This window comes from Schistocerca serialis, chromosome 5 (assembly GCF_023864345.2).
Source record: "Schistocerca serialis cubense isolate TAMUIC-IGC-003099 chromosome 5, iqSchSeri2.2, whole genome shotgun sequence".
NCBI lineage: Eukaryota > Metazoa > Arthropoda > Insecta > Orthoptera > Acrididae > Schistocerca > Schistocerca serialis.
In genome coordinates this window covers 221203426-221228432 of record NC_064642.1, presented here as the reverse complement: position 1 = coordinate 221228432, position 25007 = coordinate 221203426, and positions in this window count along the sequence as shown.

The following is a 25007-nucleotide window of genomic DNA, read 5'->3' as shown; positions in this document are numbered from 1 at the left end:
CGGAATGGACAATGTCTTGAAAGGAGGATATAAGATGAACATCAACAAAAGCAAAACGAGGATAATGGAATTTAGTCGAGTTAACTCGGGTGATGCTGAGGGAATTAGATTAGGAAATGAGACACTTAAAGTATTAAAGGAGTTTGGCTATTTGAGGAGCAAAATAACTGTTGATGGTCGAAATAGAGAGGATATGAAATGTAGACTGGCAATGGCAAGGAAACCGTGTCTTAAGAAGAGAAATTTGTTAACATCGAGTACAGATTTAAGTGTCAAGAAGTCGTTTCTGAAAGTATTTGTATGAAGTGTAGCCATGTATGGAAGTGAAACATGGACGATAAATAGTTTGGACCATAAGAGAATAGAAGATTTTGAAATGTGGTGCTACAGAAGAATGCTGAAGATTAGATGGGTAGATCACATAACTAATGAGGAGGTATTGAAAAGAATTGGGCAGAAGCGGAGTTTGTGGCACAACTTGAAAAGAAGAAGGGATCGATTGGTAGGACATGCTCTGAGGCATCAAGGGATCACCAATTTAGTATTGTAGAGCAGCTTGGATGGTAAAAATCGTAGAGGGAGAACAAGAGATGAATACACTAAGCAGATTCAGAAGGATGTAGGCTGCAGTAGGTACTGGGAGATTAAGAACCTTGTACAGTCTCTGGACTGAAGACCACAACAACAACGACAGGAGTAGAACTAACAAAACAAAACAAAAAACAAGTGCACACACAAAGACACCTCACACCGTATAATATACGTCTATACAACGTCAACAGGGCCCTCCGGTCATTAAATTTATTTTTTTATTTGAATCCTTAGTAATAAAATAATTAAGTAAATATATTAAGTAAAGAAACAAATTTTGTGTTTATCATTATTTTCTTTTAATGTAAATGGTTTGTATCTATGAAATGCCATTTTAGAGAGAATATGGCACTAGACCACACTTGCGAATTGTGCAGACTCTGGAACCAACATGGCAGACTGGATGTCACGGCTGTAATGAGTCGCCTGCAGCAGCCAGCCCAGGTGTGGGGGGGGACCACCTGCTGCGATTGAACTGGGCCTCTGCCAGCTGACGCACCTGTGTCGAGCAGCCTGTTCGTCTACCAGTGCAGGTGGCACATCTCAAGCCATCTCAGGCAGTGGGATGCCACCAAGTGCTGGCAGCAACTTCCTCGCAGCCAAAGACCCACCAGACCGCTATTCGAGTCACTAGCGAGTCATGTGGCACCACAGTCGGGGCGCACACCAAGCCTACCCAACACAGTGGGGAGCCGAGAGTGACGAGTCCCGTAGACAACAGGCGAGCTAATCCGATGTCCCACACTGGCAGTCGCGTTCTGATGCAGGGGCGAACAGGAAGAGGCGGGCTGCCCAACGTCCTTCACAAATGGTTCAAATGGCTCTGAGCACTATGCGACGTTACTTTTGAGGTCATCAGTCTCCTAGAACTTAGAACTACATGAACCTAACCAACCTAAGGACATCACACACATCCATGCCCGAGGTAGGATTCGCACCTGCGACCATAGCGTCCTTCAGACGCTGAATGGATTTCTACACCAGAGGGTGGGTTGCTGGTAAAATGCAAAGCTGTCACGCTAGTCGCTGAAAGCTAACTGCTGCCTGACCAGGATGATGCCAAGGGTCCAGCTGTGGTCCAGAAGCTGCCAAAGATGCCGGTTGCTGTGCAGTCATCAGGTGCAGCCTTGAGATGAATGGAAACGTGAGAAACGTCTGCCACAATTTCTGTCACGTCATTCACTGAATGAGAGGCCATTCCACTCTATCAAAAAAAGCTGTTCGTCAGTCCTACAAGTCACAGTTTGTGCTAGTGCATAAGTGCCATGTTTTCAATTCGTGAGACATTTTCAATTGTAAAATTTGTCTACCCAGGGACCCTTGTGGATGGAGCGATAGGATACCTTTCTGTAATATGATTATGGAACTGTCTTGATTGTGAGATATATATTTGTCTGCAGATTTATTAATGCTCTGATTATGTGCCTGTGTTTGTTTTCATGTTGTAGAAAATAATACACAAATTTATACAACTTAGGTACTAAAATAAACAGAATACGCATGTGACTTCCTTGTTCATAGAGAATTTGAGAATGTATATGTTTGATGATTGAGACCACATGAGTGATAGAGCAACGGCAAATCAATGAGCAGAGAACAGTTCAAACTCCAGGACATTGTAAATGATTAGGGACATTAGACATCTCTGACCTCAGGATACAGTGTGAATGGATATATATCTTTGCTACAAGGCCTCTTAACTGCAGATCAAATGTTTATCAGAAGTCTGTGATGTAGCAATGAACCCTCAGTCTAACATAATTCATACTAGTCCGGCATTGTTTATATGTATTCTTGCTGGCTTGCAGCTTCACGTGACTGAATGACCTCTGGACTGAATGTGGTCACCTTGGAAGTGTTTTAGCCATAGGGACTACTGATTGGCAAAGTGACCTTTGTCAGATATATGTCGGTTATCAGGATGAGATTCCAGAATGAGATTTTCACTCTGCAGTGGAGTGTGCACGGATATGAAACATCCTGGTGGATTAAAACTGTGTGCAGGACCGAGATTCGAACTGGGGAACTTTGCCTTTCGCCGGCTAATGCTCGATCATCTGAGCTATCCAAGCATGACTCACGACCTGTCCTCACAGGTTCAGTTCCGTCAGTACCTCGTCTCCTACCTTTCAAACTTCACAGAAGCTCTTCTGTAAACCTTGCAGAACTAGCACTCCTGGAAAAAGGATCCTAATGCCAAGCCACAGCCACCTACCTTTGCCATCCTCGTGAAACTTGTGCTTTAAGTATCAAAATGCTACTGCAGTCTTAGACACAAAACTGACAGCCGGCCGGCCGCCACAGAAACTAAGTCTGAGCCGTTCACTTAAGATGGCCAATAAAACCGACCGCCCCTGACAACTTTAAGTCGTGCCATTTGCACAATCCGGCAACACTGTAAGGTGCGGAGGTGCCAGGACGAAGTGTTGACTACTTCCGAGACGTTCTCGCGTTGTGTGAGACCGTGGTCTAGTGGCAATCGTCGTGCTTTCTAAACATATAGTCTCATCTTCACGTCAAATCGTATTTCCTTTGTTCCCACATTTCGGACCTCGTCTAAAGTTTTCGGTCTGATTGAACATCGAAGATAATTCGTTTCATATTCTACCCACCTTAATAACAAATTCTTCCACAAACAATTACGCAGGACAGCTAGTGGCTGCGTCGCGATCAGAACAGCTTACGCTGGAGCGTTTCCTCGCGCTGCAGCAGCTACCTGCCGCCAGCCAGACGCCACCCGCCGCCTGAAATAGGGTGCCGCCCAGGTGAACGCGGCGCGACGCTGTCAGTGTTTGTTTCAACTTTCATTTTCAAATTCGAAGTTCTAGTTATCATCTTGGAGTTAAGCATTGGATTTTGCATACTTGAAAACCATGAACTACAATTAAGAGCTGCAAATCTGAGTCACAGGTGGAAAAAGGTGTAACATCTGCAACACAGTATTTATTTTTGGTAAACTGGAGGGCTGAATCCAGAGGAGGCAGCTTGAAAGATTTGAAATGTGTGTGGAGCGAGTGCTTTTGGGAAAAATACCCCAGAAAAAGATATTTTTCTTTCAACGAAGATCTTTGTGGCATGAATGATTTTCGACATTAAGGAAGTCTCGACTACTGATATAAATGATGGTTCAAAATGGTTCAAATGGCTCTGAGCACTATGGGACTTAACATCTATGGTCATCTGTCCCCTAGAACTTAGAACTACTTAAACCTAACTAACCTAAGGACATCACACAACACCCAGTCACCACGAGGCAGAGAAATGTAAGTGATGGATTGCCATTTAACCATCATGCGACAGTTGCATTCAACAGGTAAGGCTCAGACATCTGGTGTAGGAGTACTGCATGGTCTTATTCGAAACAACAAAAGTCAATGAAATGATTATTATTGCAGTATTGTTTGAATGTAATCAGATCGCTCATTGAGCATTTCTATGCAACATTCTCACTGTTGACGTATTATGACGCCTTTATCGTTACCTTCCTAAGAAATGAAAGGCTGAGCCCTACCAAAAGACGTAAACTGGAGCAAAGAGTTGTGTGAACATAATATTTTCCATCTGACAGCTCCAAAAGTGTGTTTTGCACTACGAATTCGTCCCCAAGGGTGTGTCCATCATAGGTGTAATTTATTGCCAACAGCTGAGACGGCTTCCGGTCGCAGTGTATCTGCGTAATTGATTGGAGCATGTGTTGTTCAACAGATAGCAGTCGTGACTCTCAATGGAGTCGATGACTGTGTGTGTGAATGTGCGTACACGTGTTTTCCTGTTCACGCACGATCTGCATCAATACTGTTAACATTAGAGAGAGAAGAACAATAAACATTGCATCAAATATAACTGTAAAGTATTTTAATGCATTGGCTGGTTACTGCAAACTGAATTTTTACCCAACCCATGTCCTGCATATTACTTTAAGTTAGAAAGATGTATCAACTCCATAATATCGTTAACAGAGACAGTGCGCTCTTGTCGCGGCTGGCGACAAGTGCAGCGATTAGCAGTGCCCAATGCCACCACGATTTGTTTCTGTTAGCTGACTGTGGACACTGCAGCAGACGTTTCGCCATAAGCAGAAAGAAATCACCTTGGCCATGACTGTTGGGAGTGGACATGACTGCCTGTATGTTCTTATAGAACCAACCTGACTTTACTCACAGGTGCCATGGAGCAACTGGAACGGGTGGTGGTGGTGGTGGTGGTAAGTCACTATAGGATTAAACTGCTGAGTTCATAGGTCCCTAGGCTTACACGCCATTATCTAACTTACGCTAAGGACAATACACACCCATGCCCGAGGGAGGACTCAAACCTCCGACGCCTGAGACCGAACGGCTACCTCGCGTGGCAATAGGAACGGGTATCATGTCGTTAGTCATCAGTGTTGAAATGCCCACGCTGTTTGAATCCCAAGAAAATAGCGACCCTCTCACAAAGTAATGGGAGGTCATATCAAAATTTATCCAACACACAAAAATTAATTCCAGAGCTATCGTGCACGCAGTAGTAGCACACAAGGAAATATTGTGTCTTGGAAACGTATACTTCATTTCCTCCTCTCATTTCAAAGCCCTTGTTTCAGTATAAGGTGAGAAAATAAGCACAAAAGGCTACAGTTTCTGAGAAGCATGTAAATCATTTTCTCTTATCATATTATAGCTTTTGTTTTAGTATGAAGTGAAAAATAAACAGTTCGGGGTTCTGAAGTATGACACCAGATTATTGTCGTACGCCCTATCGGAAACGCAAAACGCAGGGAGCTCTCCATTCTTTGTCCAACAGTCTATTTCCTTTCATAGACAGGGTGTTACAAAAAGGTACGGCCAAACTTTCAGGAAACATTCCTCCCACACAAATAAAGAAAAGATGTTATGTGGACATGTGTCCGGAAACGCTTAGTTTCCAAGTTAGAGCTCATTTTAGTTTCGTCAGTATGTACTGTACTTCCTCGATTCACCGCCAGTTGGCCCAATTGAAGGAAGGTAATGTTGACTTCGGTGCTTGTGTTGACATGCGACTCATTGCTCTACAGTACTAGCATCAAGCACATCAGTACGTAGCATCAACAGGTTAGTGTTCATCACGAACGTGGTTTTGCAGTCAGTGCAATGTTTACTAATGCGGAGTTGGCAGATGCCCATTTGATGTATGGATTAGCACGGGGCAATAGCCGTGGCGCGGTACGTTTGTATCGATTTCCAGAACGAAGGTGTCCCGACAGGAAGACGTTCGAAGCAATTGATCGACGTCTTAGGGAGCACGGAACATACCAGCCTATGACTCGCGACTGGGGAAGACCTAGAACGACGAGGACACCTGCAATGGACGAGGCAATTCTTCGTGCAGTTGACGATAACGCTAATGTCAGCGTCAGAGAAGTTCCTGCTGTACAAGGTAACGTTGACCACGTCACTGTATGGATAGTGCTACGGGAGAACCAGTTGTTTCCGTACCGTGTACAGCGCGTGCAAGCACTATCAGCAGCTGATTGGCCTCCGCGGGTACACTTCTGCGAATGGTTCATCCAACAATGTGTCAATCCTCATTTCAGTGCAAATGTTCTCTTTACGGATGAGGCTTCATTCCAACGTGATCAAAGTGTAAGTTTTCACAATCAACATGTGTGGGCTGACGAGAATCCGCACGCAATTGTGCAATCACGTCATCAACACAGATTTTCTGTGAACGTTTGGGCAGACATTGTTGGTGATGTCTTGATTGGGCCCCATGTTCTTCCACCTACGCTCAATGGAGCACGTTATCATTATTTCATACGGGATACTCTACCTGTGCTGCTAGAACATGTGCCTTTACGACACAACATGTGGTTCATGCACGATGGAGCTCCTGCACATTTCAGTCGAAGTGTTCGCACGCTTCTCAACAACAGATTCTATGACCGATGGATTGGTAGAGGCGGACCAATTCCATGGCCTCCACGCTCTCCTGACCTCAATCCTCCTGTCTTTCATTTATAGGGGCATTAGAAAGCTCTTGTCTACGCAACCCCGGTACCAAATGTAGAGACTCTTAGTGCTCGTTTTGTGGACGGCTGTGATACAATACGCCATTCTCCAGGGCTGCATCAGCGCATCAGGGATTCCATGCGACGGAGGGTCGATGCTTGTATCCTCGCTAACGGAGGACATTTTGAACATTTCCTGTAACAAAGTGTTTGAAGTCACGCTGGTACGTTCTGTTGCTGTGTGTTTCCATTCCATGATTAATGTGATTTGAAGAGAAGTAATAAAATGAGCTCTAACATCGAAAGTAAGCGTTTCCGGACACATGTCCACATAACATATTTTCTTTCTTTGTGTGTGAGGAATGTTTCCTAAAAGTTTGGCCGTACTTTTTTGTAACACCCTGTATTACTACGCTTTCAGATTCTTATTTAATGACTTGCGGGCATCACTTTCTTCAGCAGAATGAACCTTATGTTATTGTGCTAATTACGGTATGGAAAAAATGCAACGAAGACCAGTTCCCCTAGAACAGTGTAAATATTTGCACATGTCTGTATTCATAAATGACTGCTAGCTGCCACAATAATTAGCAGAATTTATGCGGCAGACAACACAACTGTGAGTGCACTTCAGACTTAATTCGTAAGTTGTCAGGAGACGGATGGAAACTTCAAATTAACGTCGCTTTCCTAGTCATATTCAATCCAAAATGAGGTGTTGTTAAGGTTGTTGAGCGTTCTAGGAATTACACTTTGGTAATTCCCATGTGAGTATTCCAATAGCCAAAAGAACTGGTTAGTGTGAAACCATCGGGAACTACATTAATATCAAACTGCAACAACTTGAGACAATACGTGGACTCTTCCCTTCTCTGGGTAACATCTTACTGTTATTTAGGATTCTCTCTGTCCTACCCTTAATGGAAATGGAACTTCACATTCATGAGGCGCTTTCCGCTATTCTTGACAAACATCAGAAACTTGTAATCACTGCGAGTAACAACTGCATAATTATAATGGTCCGGGTTGCAGTAGGTGTGGTGTAGTTATGTTGTCAAACTCCTTACAGTAACGTTAATGGTGGCGCACATAATCTAGCGTTGACAACCTAAAATAAAGATAATGTGGTGGAGCCTTCGTTTCCCTTTATTTGCCATCAGCTTAAGTAATCAGATTTAACGAACGTAGTACTCCATTCATGAGCTGCTAATGATACATTATGACTTCAGAGATAATCGTGCAGGTTTTACATTAATTCTATAGTGAATTGCTTGGCAAATATTATCATCAGCTATGCAGCTGATTGACTCACTACACAGGAATTCTATGTTGCACTTGGTTAAGTGATCAGCTGCTTCCTGCTTCTACTGTTCGTAAATGCTTGCATACTGACTATTCATTACTTGACTAAATAAGTGCTACAGTCTGATTCGCATGTATATGACATGGATCTGCGCCATCACAAAGCAGTGACTAAGAAATGGATGCCATTGAAGTCCCGTTATATTGACGGCAAGACAAATGTTCGCAAATCACCTGTGTTGCCTCAAAAAACGAAACGAAAATACATTGAACCCAGATGCATGTACTCAATAAAAATTGGGCACGTGTAATATGGCGTTTTTATGCAATTCCTCTATACTACCACCTCCTATAATATTTACGATTCCTCCTGAAATATCCTGTATAATTATTCAGGTCTCGGTGGGCCATAGAAAGTTTTCAGTGCTAGACGGACGTCATCGTCCGAATCCTCGCCGGAATACAGTGTGGCTGCGAGCGAGTGGAATAATGGACAGATGGGAGTGATGGTGGTGGTAGGGGGGGAGGGGGGGAGGAGGGAGGGAGGTTACCGTGTATGTGGTATGCGGCAAAGATGGGAATCTTCATCTGAAGAGGAGCGTGTATAGATAGGTCCTGCAGGCAGCTTGAACGTTGTGTCCCGATAGTGCTATGATCAGCACGTCTGCCTAGTCAGCAGGAGGTCCATGTTCGAATCCCGGCTGGTCATGAATTTGCATCTGCCGTCGTTGATGTATTTCAACGCCCTGTAACAGTGTGGACGTCTGTCCTTCGATATTTAAGTGATTAAGTGTTTCGATTCGATTCGTGACACAAACCAGTCTATTGTCACTGAAAACGATCACAACGAAATTAAGTACAGGAAGACTACTAAACCCTTGAACTCATACTGCGGTGCTGTGCAGATGAAAAAAGTAGTTTTTCACAGTTATCAGATGACAGATAGAGTTTATCATGTTCCACTAATTATGACTGCATTATTAATTGTTGGTTCACAGGCCCTTTTCTGCCGATTATTCAAATGGTTCAAATGGCTCTGAGCACTATGGGACTTTACTTCTGAGATTATCAGTCCACTACAACTTAGAACTACTTAAACCTAACTAGCCTAAGGACATCACAAACATCCATGCCCGAGGCAGGAATCGAACCTGCGACTGTAGCTGTCGCGCGGTTCCAGACTGTAGCGCCTAGAACCGCTCGGCCACCCCGGCCGGCTTGCCGATTACTGTCACTATTTTTTGAATGTTAGAGCTGGAAGAACAGGAACATCAGATTTTCGCCATATCGACTATTCGAATTCAACTTTAAATCTTCACGTTTCGAGCAATGGCAGAGTATCCCTCATAAAAGCTGACAACAAGAAGCCAGGTCATGTCTATCTTCTGACAGGTGTGCCAGTGTCGGTGATCTCAATAATAATATTGTATAGCAAAGATACGTTGCAAACTCAACCGCTGAAGAAGATCCAAAATTGTGAATCGCGTCTGGTGATTACACTTCCAAGGCTTCGGTCAGATTAAGACAGTAAAAACAAATAATTGTCGCAGCTATTAATATATGACGCTTCGTTTGCATCGATATGTTACAAATAATTACACTCTAATTACGGAATTGCGAATAAGACTCATTGACATATAATGAGGATATTCCGGCCCTTGCCATCCACAACTTTAAGACGAAGCTATAGTCACTGCCAAGGTCACGCAAATAACACATCAGCTGGTATCCTTCCGGCCATATAACTAAAACTTGGCAACAAAGCAGAATAGGATTGCCAACTCTGTGACCGACCAGTTACTTCCTTGATGGCACAGAACTATCCTGCTTAATTCACTTGATATTATTGTGTCATTTCAGATGAATAATGTGAGTGATTTTCTATTGGAGATATGGTATAAGAATACTTTTGAGTCAACTAAAATCGTTCCACAGGGGAAATAGAACTACTCTCGTCTCTTATGTTGCGTTATATCTGTCATAGCGCGTACTGGGTGAGTAAGTAAGACACAGACGCTGCACATCTTCGCTGGCTCTCATGGAGGTCGGCACGGTGGCTCAACGTTTTCGGTCAGAGGGCTGTGTGCTCTCTGTAATAAAAAAAAAGTGAGTCAAGAAATCAACGATCAGCTTCAACAGATGTATTGTGACGTCCGCCCATACAAAACGCAACAAAAAAAAAAAAGAGGTAAAGTGCTTGTCTACCAGGCGCAGGCTGCTTTCGATCTCCTTTCGACACTCGCTGAAAGCCATGTTTTTAATTCTTTTGAAGCAGAGCTACAAGCAGGCAGATAGAAACGCAATAAGGGAATCGTAAAACAACTCTCGAGCAAAATTCGTCTTTCTACTTTTAGAACCCCTTCGTGTCAGAGCAACTTTGTTATCTGCCGACATATTTTTTGTCATTGTGAATACATAATTTGATCTATGAATTGTCACATTTTCATGATACTTGAGTATGATATAGGATGATGTAGTTTTGTCTATTGATTTTCCTACGCTGCGACAGAAAGGTGTCTCAATTGTCGGCAAGAAATTCCAGCTGTGGACACACCCTTGGGAAAGAATTAATAGTGCAAAACACACTTTTGGAGCTATCAGATGAAAAGTATTATGTTCACACAACTCTTGGCTCTAGTTTACGTATATCGGTAGGGCTCAGCCGTTCCTTTCGTAGGAAGTTAACGATAAAGGCGTCATAACACGTCACCAGTAAGAGTATTGCATAGGAATTGTCAATTGCGTTCAAAAAAATCTGCAATAATAATCATTCCCAGTACTCCTACACCAGACGTCTGAGTTGAATGAGAATGTCGCATGAAGGACAAATGGTAATCTATCACTTGTATCAGTAGTCGAGACTTCCTTAATGTGGAAAATCATTCATGCCAGAAAGATCTTTAATGAAACAAAAATATCTTTTTCTTCGTATTTTTCCCAAAAGCCCTCGCTCCACACACAGTTCAAATCTTTCGAGCTACCTCCTCTAGATTCATCCCTCTATTATACCAAAAATTAATACTGTATTGCAGATGATAACACCGTTTTCTACCTGTGACCCAATTTTGCAACGCATAACCGTATTCCATGGTTTTCTAGTATGCAAAATCCATTGCTTAACTGTAAGATGATAACTAGAACTTCAAATTCGAAAATGAAAATTGGGACATACACTGACAGCGTGGCGCCGCGTTCACCTGGGCGGCGCCCGATTTCAGGCGGCGGGTGGCGTCTGGCCGGCGGCCGGTAGCCGCTGCACCGCGGGGAAACGCTCCAGCGTAAGCTTTTGTGATCGCGACGCAGCCACGAGCTGTCCTGCAGAATTTTTTCTGGAAGTATTTGTTATTATTGTTGGGTGGAATGTGAAGCGAATTATCTTCGATGTTCAATCAGACTCATAAGTTTAGACCATGTCCGAAATGTGGAGAAAAAAGACGATTGGATGCGAACACGTGACTATAAGTTTAGAATACACGATGTTTGCCACTTGGCCACGGGCTCACACAACGCCAGAATATCTCGGAAGTAGTCAACACTTCCTCCAGACACTTCTGCACCTTACAGTGTTGCCAGTTGTGCAAATGGCCGGACTTAGCGTTGTCAGGGGCGGTCGGTTTCATTGGCCACCTTAAGTGAAAGACTCAGACTTGGTCTGTTGCGGCCGGCCAGTGGTCAATTTTTATGTGTAAGACTGTACATGTGAAATGTGTAACTTCGTTGGTCTTAAATCATAATATTATGAGATGTCCAACATTCTTGTAAAGGATACATATGGATGAAGACAACAGCTAGTACTACTCCTCCATATTTTGATTTGACAGACGTGCAAAAATGTCCACTTTTGCGCAGATTGCCTTTATTTTGATGATTGTTTTGTTTTATTTCACAATAAAATTATAAATTTTGTTTTGTTTCGTAACGTTTGTTCTTCCATGCCACGCTGCTCTTGAATGTTAGTTCACACACTTCGCAGATATGTAGATGGTATAAAACTTTTTTGTGCAATTTTCATTCGAAGTATTAGTAATCATACGGGGCTTCGCTGGGACACACCCTACTACACTTCTGTTTCTGTTGAATATTACCGCCCAGTATAACATATTTGATACTATCTGCCGAAAATCTAGCGAGACAGTCACATATCTACGAAGATGCTCGGTATGATCCTATCTCGGTGAGACTCCGAAGATATGGTTCAGAGCCGAATTACTTTCGGAAAGCTAGGAAGGGAGGATTTTCGTGGACAGTCTTTACTGGGTCTCATAAAGTGTAGAAGACCGAATGTTGAACTTCTGGTTGTGTTGAGGTTTCGACACCCCAGTCTTTGATTTTGTTGAAACTGATGAAACGACGCTTTATCATTGGCGACTATAGTTATAATTTCATTAGCGTGACTGTTCACTATGTACTGTCCGACTTCCAATTGTTTGTCTGTAGAAAGAGGTCCATGATGAGATTCAATTATTCTAAGTCATTACAGTACAATAAATTTTTAAAGAAAAGCTCAGTCGTAGATAAAGCAAGTGGCAGTCGTCAGTACGCCGGTAGAATTCTAGGGCAATGCAATCAGCCTACGAAAGACGTTGATGAGAAAATACTCGTGCGTCTCCTATCGTACCGAACTGACAGGGAATACTGAACGTCTACAACGAAGGGCAGCACGAATCCTCATACGTTTGTTTGAGACAGGGGAGTGTGTCAGAGAACCTACAGAAACTGAAATGGTAGACGCTTGAAATTATAAGCATAGTACATTGACAGGGGAAAAAATTGAACACCAAGAGGGAGTTATGCGATATAAAAGAAAGTTTGTAGGAATGTTTCCACGTCAGAAAGACGATGTTCATCCAAATTTCGTGCCAGTCGCTAAAATGTGGCGCTCGTAGCGCCACTAACAGTATGCAAATCAGGTTTGCTTTAAATACACGCTACAACGGTCATGAGCGTTATTTACCTTTGGGAATGGACATGGTGAATTGATATTAGTTAAGAACACTTCAAGGCAACAAAGACACCATTATCAACAGCTCATTGAGTTTGAACGAGGTAGTGTGATAGAGCTCCGAGAAGCTAGATGGTCCTCCTGTGATACTGCAAAAGACTTGGCGGGAATATAGCCACTGCAAGTGAATACTGGTAGTGATGGTCACGGGAATATGAGGTCGCAAGAACACCAAAGTGGCACTGCCGAGATTGAAGTCTTTGGCTCTGGCGCACCATACTGCATCTACAGCACTAATCTGAGCAGCAGTTGGCACCACAGTGACACAAGGAACAGTACAAATCGGTTACTTCAACGATAGCTCCGAGCCAGACTCCCTCTAGCGTGCATTCCACTGACCCCATTTGTGCCCGTAGTAGTGTCAAGCGAGAGTTCAGTAGGGAGCAGAGTGGAGGTCTGTTGTGTTTTCTGTTAAAAGCTGGTTCTGCTTTGGCGCCAGTGACGGCTGTGTGTTGGTCAGAATGAGGCCTACACTTGGAGTTATGATCATCGGAGCACTCTCGTGGTTATCCCATGCACTCTGATAGTAAATCTGTACTTCAGTCTAGTGATTCTACGTGTTGTGTTGTCATTCATGAACAGTATTGCAGTGGCTAATTTCCGACAGGATAACAATCGCCTACATACCGCTTTTCAAACACAGGATGCCCTTCCGACTGTGGACATGTTGCCATGGTCTCCTCGATCATCAGATCTGTCTCCAATAAAGCACATGTGGCATATCATCGGACGACAATCTAGCGTCATCCACAACCAACATTAACCGTCCCTGTTTTGACCGACCGAGTGGAACAGGCATGGAACACCATCCCACAAAGTGACATACTGCACCTATACAACCAACGCATGAACATTCGCGTGCTTATGGATGTTAAACCAGTTATATGGCTTATCTCGCGCTTACTTTAACATGTAACCTTGCAAAGTTAATCATTTACATATGCTACCTAGGCAAATGCATTCCAGAAATTTCAATACTCAACACTATCTTTTGGTGTTCCTCTTTTTTTCCGTCAGTGTAACCTATACTTCTAAATGTTGATACCATTTACGTGAAACAGCGTTGCGGATTTTGAGCGGGAGCCACTTTAATTTCCTCTGAACTGTTAGAGCTTCTCAGAGCACGTAACTGGCTTGGAGGATGACATTTTGCTGACAAAGGAAGTCCGTTGCTCGGCCATTGCAAGGCAGTTCGAAACGGCAAACTTTCTGTTGCGTGTAAACAGCTCTGCTGAACTCGCGAAAGGTCAGTAAGTATTTGCTGAATGGTTAGAGGCAGACGGAGAGAGGATCTGAGCTAACGCTACGAAAAGTTGGCTCCGTTTATTCAATCTGTCTTTATGTATTCCATGTTGCGACTCTTAATGCGTGCTGTAAATTTTGGTTTAAATACTACATTCTTCAAGCACAGTGCCTCAGAGTGAATGCGAACACACATGGGTGCTACGATCGCCTCTTGCTCTGCAAACGATCTGTTGCATTGACTCATCGGATGGCTCCAGAAATTAAAGTGGTTACTTTGTTAAAGTGAATTATGCCACAAATAACTTCTCCGTCCATGGTCGGAACTCAAATGTTTATCGTGGGAAACACATTTTGTTCCAAATCACAGCGACATGATGTAGGCTTTCAAGTATTTATTTACTTGATAGAATTAAAATTTTGTATAACAGTCAAAAAGTCAGTTGAAGCCACCGTGGGCTACGATTATTTGTTGTTAATATTCTGAAACTGTCAGGGACTGGAGTGAATGAAATTGATTATTTCGTTATCGATTATCGACAACTACGATTCTATGAAAGATTCCCTAACAAATAAATATGTGTCTAAACCACATGATCTCCTTTAAGGACAGAAGTGTTATTTGTACCTCCAAAACATGTCCCTGCTACCAACCTACAAACAGTAAATAATTTTCTGCAGTGTGATCGATTTCTTTATAAACAATGATCTGTGTGACAACGAAAACATGCTTTCTATAAACGAATATAACGCTTTTACACTATATTTCCCAGCAAGAATGATTACTATTTTGGTTGGTAATAAAAGATATTAATCTGAAAGACTGAAAATTTTGACCACAAATGAACAAAGTACAGTACACTATAGAGAAGCATGTGCTTAGCAAAGTTCTAGCGGACGGGAAACGCTCGCTGTGGTTCAAGAGCCACGTTATAAAACTATTCGTCTACCTTATTCAGAGTAGTTATCCTTTGATTCAAGATATTGACCTCGCTTGCATGGCTGCCAGATTTCCCAAGATGGTCGTCCTGGATGGCTACTTCAATGACATCACAATGCAAGATTGCTGTTTAAGATGGTAAATTCCGTGAATTGATGTATAAGTTGCCACGAAGACATCATTGCAAAGTAAATACAGCAGGGATAGCTTGTTGTAAACATTTATAAAACTTTGTAACACATCACACGTTTCTGAAGGGGCATGTGTATCGCAGTGTTTGATTCCATGGAAATTAGAAAACTAGCTGCAGGTCACGGTAGTTCTTACAAAAACGTTTTCATACGATTGCAGCTGCCACTAGGAATCACGGGCGAGGTGTTCACGTTTTAGGAGTGCCAACTACAGACTCCTGTATGACACTGGCCCTGCGGATGGCTGGAACTATCTTCCCCAAAGGCCTCCCAAGTCTTTAACTCACTCGGCCAAGATGGCTGGGCCGGCTATGCCCCTAGAAGAGTGCTGACCATGACTGCTCATGCCCCAGATGTCTACAGGCATAGAATGTAACCCTGAGCCAGGAAGGCAACTGGAAGCATATTCGAGCACACGTCCCTCCCCCACCCTCCCCTCCACCCCCCTCAGTACTTGATCCTCAGAGAATAAATATAAGACACTGCTTCACAAGCTGAACCCTCTTCAGGATTTATATGTCTTTTTATCGTGATGCTGACGTTTCAGGCAAGCAGCGGAAAAAAAATTTTGTATTTTTACAAATGACAACATCGACACATGTGAATGCGCATCACTGTTACCAGCACTGATTGCTATTGCCATGCTACACAATAGCTGCTGGAGTACTAGTTACTCTACACGTCTCACTAATCCTTTTACAAATGACAACATCGACACGTGTGAATGTGCAAGGCCCTTGCCTACACCGACTGCTATTGCCATGCAACAGTGCTTCTATAAGGAGGTAAATACAGGTCACATCAGTTCGTAAGCATATGTACTGGCAGACCGCCCAATCATCAGCTGTTCCATAACATTGCAAAGATGTTACACAGGGCATCGTGCGACACCATATTCTACTCGTCTCACTGTCCCTGTTACACGTACCGATAAAGTGAATTCACACTAGACTAATTTGGGGCTGCTCTATGGAACGGGAACATAAATTCTACTTTGAAAGTAACTTTTTTCATCGACGTTCGACTTTGCATGAAGGACGTGATGAGCAGTATATGTTTTAGGTGACTCCAGCTGTACATTGAAGGAATGTAACTCGAAATGTATGCCGAAGCACCAGAGAAAATACGCCTCACGACTCCTTGGAGAGGCATCCTTTACATTTAATGGACCGGTAATTTATCCTCGAATGGAAAACTTATCTGATGCCTTTGTTTCACACTTCACGGGACTTTTGAATGAAGTGAGTCTGCGGGTGCACCCACACTATGAATAACCCCGAGTAATGGTTCCCAAACAATCAACTATAATTTTCTCAGGACTGGTGAAAGATATGACGAGATTACACAGCACAAAGATTGCAGAAGATGAGCCTATCTTGAATGTGGTGATGATAATATAGATGATGAGTCGAGGAGAAATGATTGGAAATAGCCATCAGGTCACATTAAGCAAAATGGTTTTCCCTCTCTATACGTGTGTCTGCGTATGTTTGTATACTTATGCATAATACTTTATACACAACCTTTCTTTAGAAATTTCGAACCAACCTTCTCCACCATCAGGGTTGGAAGGAGGTAATGGGCCAGTACATGAGAGCTAGCCAGGTTCTTGTTGATGATGACAATGATGATTATGAGGTGCTCAGATCACAGCAGCCTTGCCACATAAATACTATGGAGTGGACTGAGCTGGCTTTCAATGACCTGGCCCAATTACAGCCTTACATCACTGCTGACAAGATATAATCCATACAGTCCAATACAGATGCAGATGACTGCTTGTTTAAATATCACTTCATATAATAACAATTTACACTTGTGAATTATTTCTGCCAGCCAATACTTATCTGTCACATATTTTTATCAAAGGGACTTTGGAATCGTATGGAGGAGGTCTTGATCAAATCAATGCCATCAAAATCACCTCAGCCATAACTGTTGATGTGACAATCGCTCCAGCTGGGGTCGTCAACTTCGCGATGACCCCAGTGGGAGCACTGGCATCATGGAGGCCATTGACCTGTAGTAGTTACTGTAGTCTGTTAGTAGCAGCTTCGTGGTCTATCCTAGTGCATATGAGCATCAGGTACGTCATACCACAGCTTCACTGTACTCAGAGACCAGAGGAGTATTTAGAGATAGGATATCATGTGCTCACATCAGTTATTCTATGGGCAGGTACAGAGATCTGATCCTTTCTCTCGATCCAAGCCCAACCCTTTTGGATAAGGAATTTTCTACAATGAAAAATGATTTCAAGTATCTCAGTGTTAAGGTCCTCTGCATTACTATGCTGTCAATCCATGTATTCACTAAAACAAGGTGGTGATGTTGAAAGGAAACGTTATGCATATGTGTGATGAAAACCTGATGGAGTACCTCAATTGTTGAATAGTTTAAGGAATTCATATACCCAAGTCTCTAAAATGCAAGAAAGAGGATCAGGGAAATCTCTAAACAGAGTTCTCTATTTGAACATTCACTCACATGTGTTTGATCTACTAATTGGGGGCAGGGGAGGGGGGAGTCCTTCCACATCCATCTTTCAGATGACACAGCTGTTAAAAAGTGCACTATTAATTTGCAAAATTAAGACAATTTTTGTTTTGAGGGGTCACTTCTGGCTTGTGAGAGAAATTACCACAAAAATGTGGTGTAGCAGCTCGATGCCACATGCCTGATATTCGTGAGTATTACAACGTTTTCTGTGTAGAAGTCTATGTGAAATGTCAACACATCACTGCATTTGGAAAGTAGGATCCCGGTATTACTAATAACAAGTGTGGCCTGATGGAAAGTAAGCTTCACGAGCATAAAGTTGTTGGATCCCTTAACTTCACTATTTTCCAGTACTAGGTATGTGGATATATTCTGATTCTATCTCACAGGGATACTAAACAGTACAGCTGTATCAAGAATATGGCTGGTCTTATTTCACCTCTATTACGGTCACGTGACAGAGCATGGCATACTTGCCCTAGGTGTCTAAATCCATTCCATGTAGGTGAGCGACTGACACAGCATCTGCTGGATTGCCCTATACAGGAGCTAGTAGGTGTGTAGATGGCTTCTGAGATTGTAAGTAGGCTGTTTAGGTTTCTATGGTGGTAACGCCACGTAGCGCTCTGTATGAGAATCACGGGCTGTGCTGTGTGCAGTCTGTGGCTGGTTGGCGTTGTTGGAAGATTCGCTATTGTAATGTTGGGCAGTTGGATGTGAACAGTGCGTAGCGTTGTGCAGTTGGAGGTGAGACGCCAGCAGTGGTGGATGTGAAGAGAGAGATGCCAGAGTTTTGAGCTTACGATCTGGACGTGCGTCCGTCAGAAAAAGGAAATTTGTTTAATTGGATGTGACTTTTGAACGAAGATTTTTGTGAGGTAAGTGATACATGAAAGGAATAGGTTGTTGTTAGTCAGGGCCATTCTTTTGTAGGGATAATCGAAACTCAGACTGCGTTCCGCTAAAAAAATTTTGTGTGTCGGTTTAGTGATGATCAGAATAAGTAAGGAGAGAACTGTCTGTGTACATTCAGTTTTACTCAGCTATCAAATAACGTAGAAGTTTACCAGCACAATAATTCATAATTTTTCGATGGGGACGTTTCAAGGTGAATAACTTCTTCAATATAAGAAATTTCACAGACAGGGGGGAGAAACCTTTGATGTATAATACACCGACTTCAAGTGTCTTCTTGTTCTTGTTGCATAGTGTGAGGGTTCTCCACTGTCACACATACTACCCTCACAGAATGATACATGCAGCAGTATGTCAGGTAGTATGTTCATACGCCCTTAGCCTAAATCATTCTGAATTATATTTCAGGAAATATCCTACAAAATGTCTGCTTCTCTCCGAGCTTGAACAACTTCCAGGGGAAGCTGATGTGATTATCTACCTGAACTACAAACTACCATTACACATACCCATTTCCTATCGCAGACTGGGTGGGTATGATGCCGAAATTTTTGCTGAGTATTTGGTTTATTTCAGTCTTTGGAAAGACCAGGTTAGCGTCCTAGTTGAGAGGACAGAGAAATATGTCGCGCTTCCCAAGAGACTCACCACGAATATTACACTGCTCATCCTTTACCCACTACAATTTATGCCAGTACCACCTCTGAAAATTGCCGAAACCAAGCATTTTGAGGATATGCATCATGTAGTAGACACAAATTCTGATATTGTTTAGTTTCAGCTCATGATGTAAAAATGGTTTTTCTAAAAAGGGTTTCTGCAGCTGATGAAGAAACTAAATGAAATCATGTTGCCTGACATAACAGGATATTCCACAAATGATACTGGCAGCACCATATCTGACATGGAAAATGGACACACTGTGAGTATTTGAAAGGAGTTTAAGGTATCTAATTTATGGTGTTATGCAAGATTTTATATAGACACAGATGTACACTTACTTGCAGATATTTTTGGGAACTCCTGGATTATATACATGGCAACATACGTGCTGAATCCAGCATTCTACAACACCATGCCTGGGTTTATGTGTCACACATTGTTAAATAACACCCTTCTTGATATCAAACTCTTAAATGATGTTGATATACTGTTATTTTTGGGATTTGCAGAGGACTTTGCAACTGTGTCCAAAGGCATACCAAGGTACATAAATGATGAATGGGTGAAAAGTTCAACAAAACGTCTGAGGATTCGACATACATTCTCTACTGAGATTTAAATAATTTATACATCCATGCCATGAAATAATCTATTCTTGCCAGAATAGTTTCGATACCTGCCTTGTGATTAAATTGCCAGATTAGGTTATTTCTCAGATGTTAAAGTTGGTTGTGATGTAGAATATTTTTTATCGGTGGACACTGCATATCTTAGTAAATCACATGATGCGCACAACGATTTCCCACTATGTCAAGAGCCCCGATTTCAGTGAAATTTTACCTCCCACAGCTGATGATAATGCTGAGGGACACAATAAACATATGACACTAGGTATAGGGTGCCAGTAGATGCACAAAAACTTTATAGTTCATCCTTACCATCTGTTCAAACTAGTCATAGAATATTTTCGACAGATAACATCTGTAAACACCATATAAGTTCTACAGAAAAGAAATATAATACTGCTATTAAAGTGTCTCACAAATCATCTTCAATGAACGCTTGTAGCCATATTTGCAGCTACATAGTTATCAAGGAAACATATTTTTGAAACAGACAAGATGCGTATTGTACATAAGCTAGCCACTGAGCATTAACATAATATAAATAGCCGTGTTAACTCTAGTAACAAACTAAGAGACGAAAATTACAAATCATGCAATACTGTTAAATTGTTAATTAAATTATCATTTGGAACTTTATGCCTCATCTGGAAACTTAGGAAACAGAGACACTGGAATGCTTCTTAGTTTTTCTCACTTCTATCCCAAACAGAAGAAAAACCACATTTTAATATGAAAATTCTGTTGTATTTTGAATTAAAGAGCATAGGCTATTCTCAAAACTGTTCACACCAAAATTACTTTTACTATTTGTAAGTCCTGTTAGGGAACATAAAACAGATGTAAGCTATTCATAGAGAACACAAAACTGTGAATCTCCTGTTCCACAGTCAGAGACGAAAACACATCCAAATCAAATTAAGTATGCCTTTGTCAACGCAATATGAACATCATATTCCCGTAAATAATTACCCATAGTTACTGTGTTAATCTCAACCTGTATGTTTCATATTTTTCTAGTTTTAAAATGACATTAACCTGTCTCGAAATTGTATAAACTAAAACCAGAATAACAGCTCTTGCCAGAGGTTGGAGGGTTGACAAGGTCTTTGATGTATGAATGCAGATGAGGCCCTTGGTTGTCAGAGACAAATGGAAGCAGATGTCTGTTAAGTGGTCACACTATAAACTAAGATGTATATGAATATTGTAATCAGTTCTGAAACTGTATCATAATCTACAATTAAACCATCTGGTGGAAATTGACATCATGATCAAAACTATTAATTTAAAGAAAATCGTCAAAGTTAATCTACCACGAGAACGTTTTTTTATGAGCTTGCACAAGAAGAAGAAGGAGGCTGGAAGACTATTGTTTGAAATTCATTGTCAGAAAACATAGTACAATTAATGCAGCTATGCCATCTTCATGGTGTCCGATTTTAGATACTTTATGGTAGAAGATGAGTACTACCGTTTGACAGGTGGATGAAGTGACTTTAGACACTTCATTACAGAAACGTCCAGCAGTGCCTCAATTGGGGGATGGAACTGATTAGAATCACCTGTGCTATTAAATTCGACCAATTACACTGGTTGAAGAATTCCGTTGCTACTAATGTCGGTAAGAGGGCTACTGTAATGTGTGATTTTGGGAAAGATTTTTATGTACTTTTGAATAATGTAATTTTTGGGAAAACCATGCAGAATGTTAGAAACCATTACGATATTTATTTACTCAGTTCATGGAAGGAGCATTGTGGTAGAAGGCAATTCAACATCAAGCCAAATCTTAAATAGGCTACAATTTTGAACAAGGAATGATGGCTCTGGAGACAAGGATTTGGAAGATTTCACAAATCCTTTTTTTGTTGAAATATGTATATTGAAGCGACTGAAACTCCACATCTGGAGGTTTCATTATGGCTCTGCAAAACTCATTTGCAAAATTTCTTCATATGATATGGACAGTTTCATCTATTGGTTGAAAAGTGTAGTAATTATGTTCCATCCCGATATATTCGACATGCCGCAGATAGTAATGGTCAATGTCATTTTTCTTGCGTTGCTATCAGTGGCTGCTCTTACATAACTTAAGAGCACTGATATTAGATCTAATGTAGATTTTCTTTCTGAAAGCTCCACTTTTCTCCCAGTCAGCACATGACAATATTTCATGTTGTTATACTTAAATCATAATGTTGGTGGATAAATATTTTATTTAAGTCTCTTGAATGTAGCTGGGTAATACAAATTAAATTAAATTAAATACAAATTACTTAGGAACACCATCGAATTCCATTCAGTGGTACAAACTGAAATACATACCACCATGAATAAGGTTCTAGTAAGATAAAAGTGACTTCTTACTACCTAATACATTCTACTGAGCAGCAGTTTCCATTTAAAGCTCTTCTATTTGTGGACTACTTGAGGGAGATATTAAATATTCCAGCAATAGTCTGCCATCATACTTTTGTCTCATCTCCCTTGATAGCTTTCTTCTTTTACCTTTGTATCATGACTGCCACTGCTCATCACAGATGTCTCTGAAGATGTCAGAGAATTTATCAAGATTGCTGATAGGAAATGGAGTCTTACGCTCAGGACATGAAATGGTGACAACATGTCTGCCATGAGACCTTCGTTGTAGGTAGATTTTTTGTTACCGAGAAAGTTCTCCATTATCTTCACAAAAGCGACTTAAGCAGCCTTTTCCCTGATATAGATCTATGTCATGAATTATTTGTTGTGTACAAATGTCTGAATGTGAGATCCATTAAACACTTCTGCCTTGATCTTGGGGAATCCAAAAGGTAAACACTAATACTATCCTTTCGTCCATTTACACATCATTTCTTCACAGCTATGACATTACAGTATGTGGGGCACATGTTTTCCTTTGGTTGCTAAGAGCAATTCCAAGCTAAGCTTTATAAGCGCGCCTTACAAAGGGTGTCATATTGTGTCTTTGATGAATGTGGGAGGAGTATCTACAAACGTAATAGAAAATCTGTACGATTGTTACATTGAACATCTCTTTGAGGCCACGACAAAATGACATCACAACTTAAAGAAGGAAAGAAACAAAAATCCCAACCCCGTCGATAAAGGAAATATGTATGTAATTAATCTAACCACAAGTGACTGGAATGTCAAAAATTCGAATTGCAGCAAAACCAGAGCATGAGGAGCTTAACTGTCAGGGACCAGCAGATCAAAAAAATTTAGAGTCTCACATAACTGAGAGTTGGAAACAATTTGTTGACCAGTGTAACACTTATAGCATAAAGCCTGCTACTGCTAAGTTTGTCAGTCTGATGAAAGACGAGACAAATAAGTCAAATGAGTCAAAGACTGAGGAGCTTGAGGGTCTAGCATCCAGATAGTGAGAAGTGCCATCCAAAAGCAGGCAAACGGTGTGCAGCATGTGACCTCAATGATCTTGATAGTTGACGATTGCTTGGAATGCCTGTGTGTTGATGTAGGCGATGCTCCTCCACATATGGCACCAAACTGATCTTCAGTCATGAAGTAATGTGTTACATACTGTACTGAAACTGGGAATCAGCCTGTCACTTCAAGATGATAAACTGTTCATTTTTGGAAGCAGAGTCAGAACCTTACTTACTGCTGCTGTTCAGATGAGAAATAGAGGTACAGGATATACATATATATATATATATATATATAGCAAAAATTGGTACATGTGGAAAAGTATGACCTATCTATTATAGTGTAAATAGGTGTATATATGTACATATGGCTATGTGTGTGCTTGAAATGCGTATTATGCAATTGTCTAAGTTGAATTGTATATGTGTGTGAACACTGAGTATTTGATGGGTTCATTTCATTACTTGTTATTATTTTCCCTGCTGCTGGTCATACAAAGAGTTTTATTAGATTTTACTACCACATATTTTGTATCTGATGATGTGTCTCTGAAACAGTGCTACAGCTGTATAAAAAAAGGTATGAAAATTGTGTTATTCTAACAGCTGTTAAGTTCTTATATATATATATATATATATATATATATATATATATATATATATATATATATATATATATATATACACTCCTGGAAATTGAAATAAGAACACCGTGAATTCATTGTCCCAGGAAGGGGAAACTTTATTGACACATTCCTGGGGTCAGATACATCACATGATCACACTGACAGAACCACAGGCACATAGACACAGGCAACAGAGCATGCACAATGTCGGCACTAGTACAGTGTATATCCACCTTTCGCAGCAATGCAGGCTGCTATTCTCCCATGGAGACGATCGTAGAGATGCTGGATGTAGTCCTGTGGAACGGCTTGCCATGCCATTTCCACCTGGCGCCTCAGTTGGACCAGCGTTCGTGCTGGATGTGCAGACCGCGTGAGACGACGCTTCATCCAGTCCCAAACATTCTCAATGGGGGACAGATCCGGAGATCTTGCTGGCCAGGGTAGTTGACTTACACCTTCTAGAGCACGTTGGGTGGAACGGGATACATGCGGACGTGCATTGTCCTGTTGGAACAGCAAGTTCCCTTGCCGGTCTAGGAATGGTAGAACGATGGGTTCGATGACGGTTTGGATCTACCGTGCACTATTCTGTGTCCCCTCGACGATCACCAGTGGTGTACGGCCAGTGTAGGAGATCGCTCCCCACAACATGATGCCGGGTGTTGACCCTGTGTGCCTCGGTCGTATGCAGTCCTGATTGTGGCGCTCACCTGCACGGCGCCAAACACGCATACGACCATCATTGGCACCAAGGCAGAAGCGACTCTCATCGCTGAAGACGACACGTCTCCATTCGTCCCTCCATTCACGCCTGTCGCGACACCACTGGAGGCGGGCTGCACGATGTTGGGGCGTGAGCGGAAGACGGCCTAACGGTGTGCGGGACCGTAGCCCAGCTTCACGGAGACGGTTGCGAATGGTCCTCGCCGATACCCCAGGAGCAACAGTGTCCCTAATTTGCTGGGAAGTGGCGGTGCGGTCCCCTACGGCACTGCGTAGGATCCTACGGTCTTGGCGTGCATCTGTGCGTCGCTGCGGTCCGGTCCC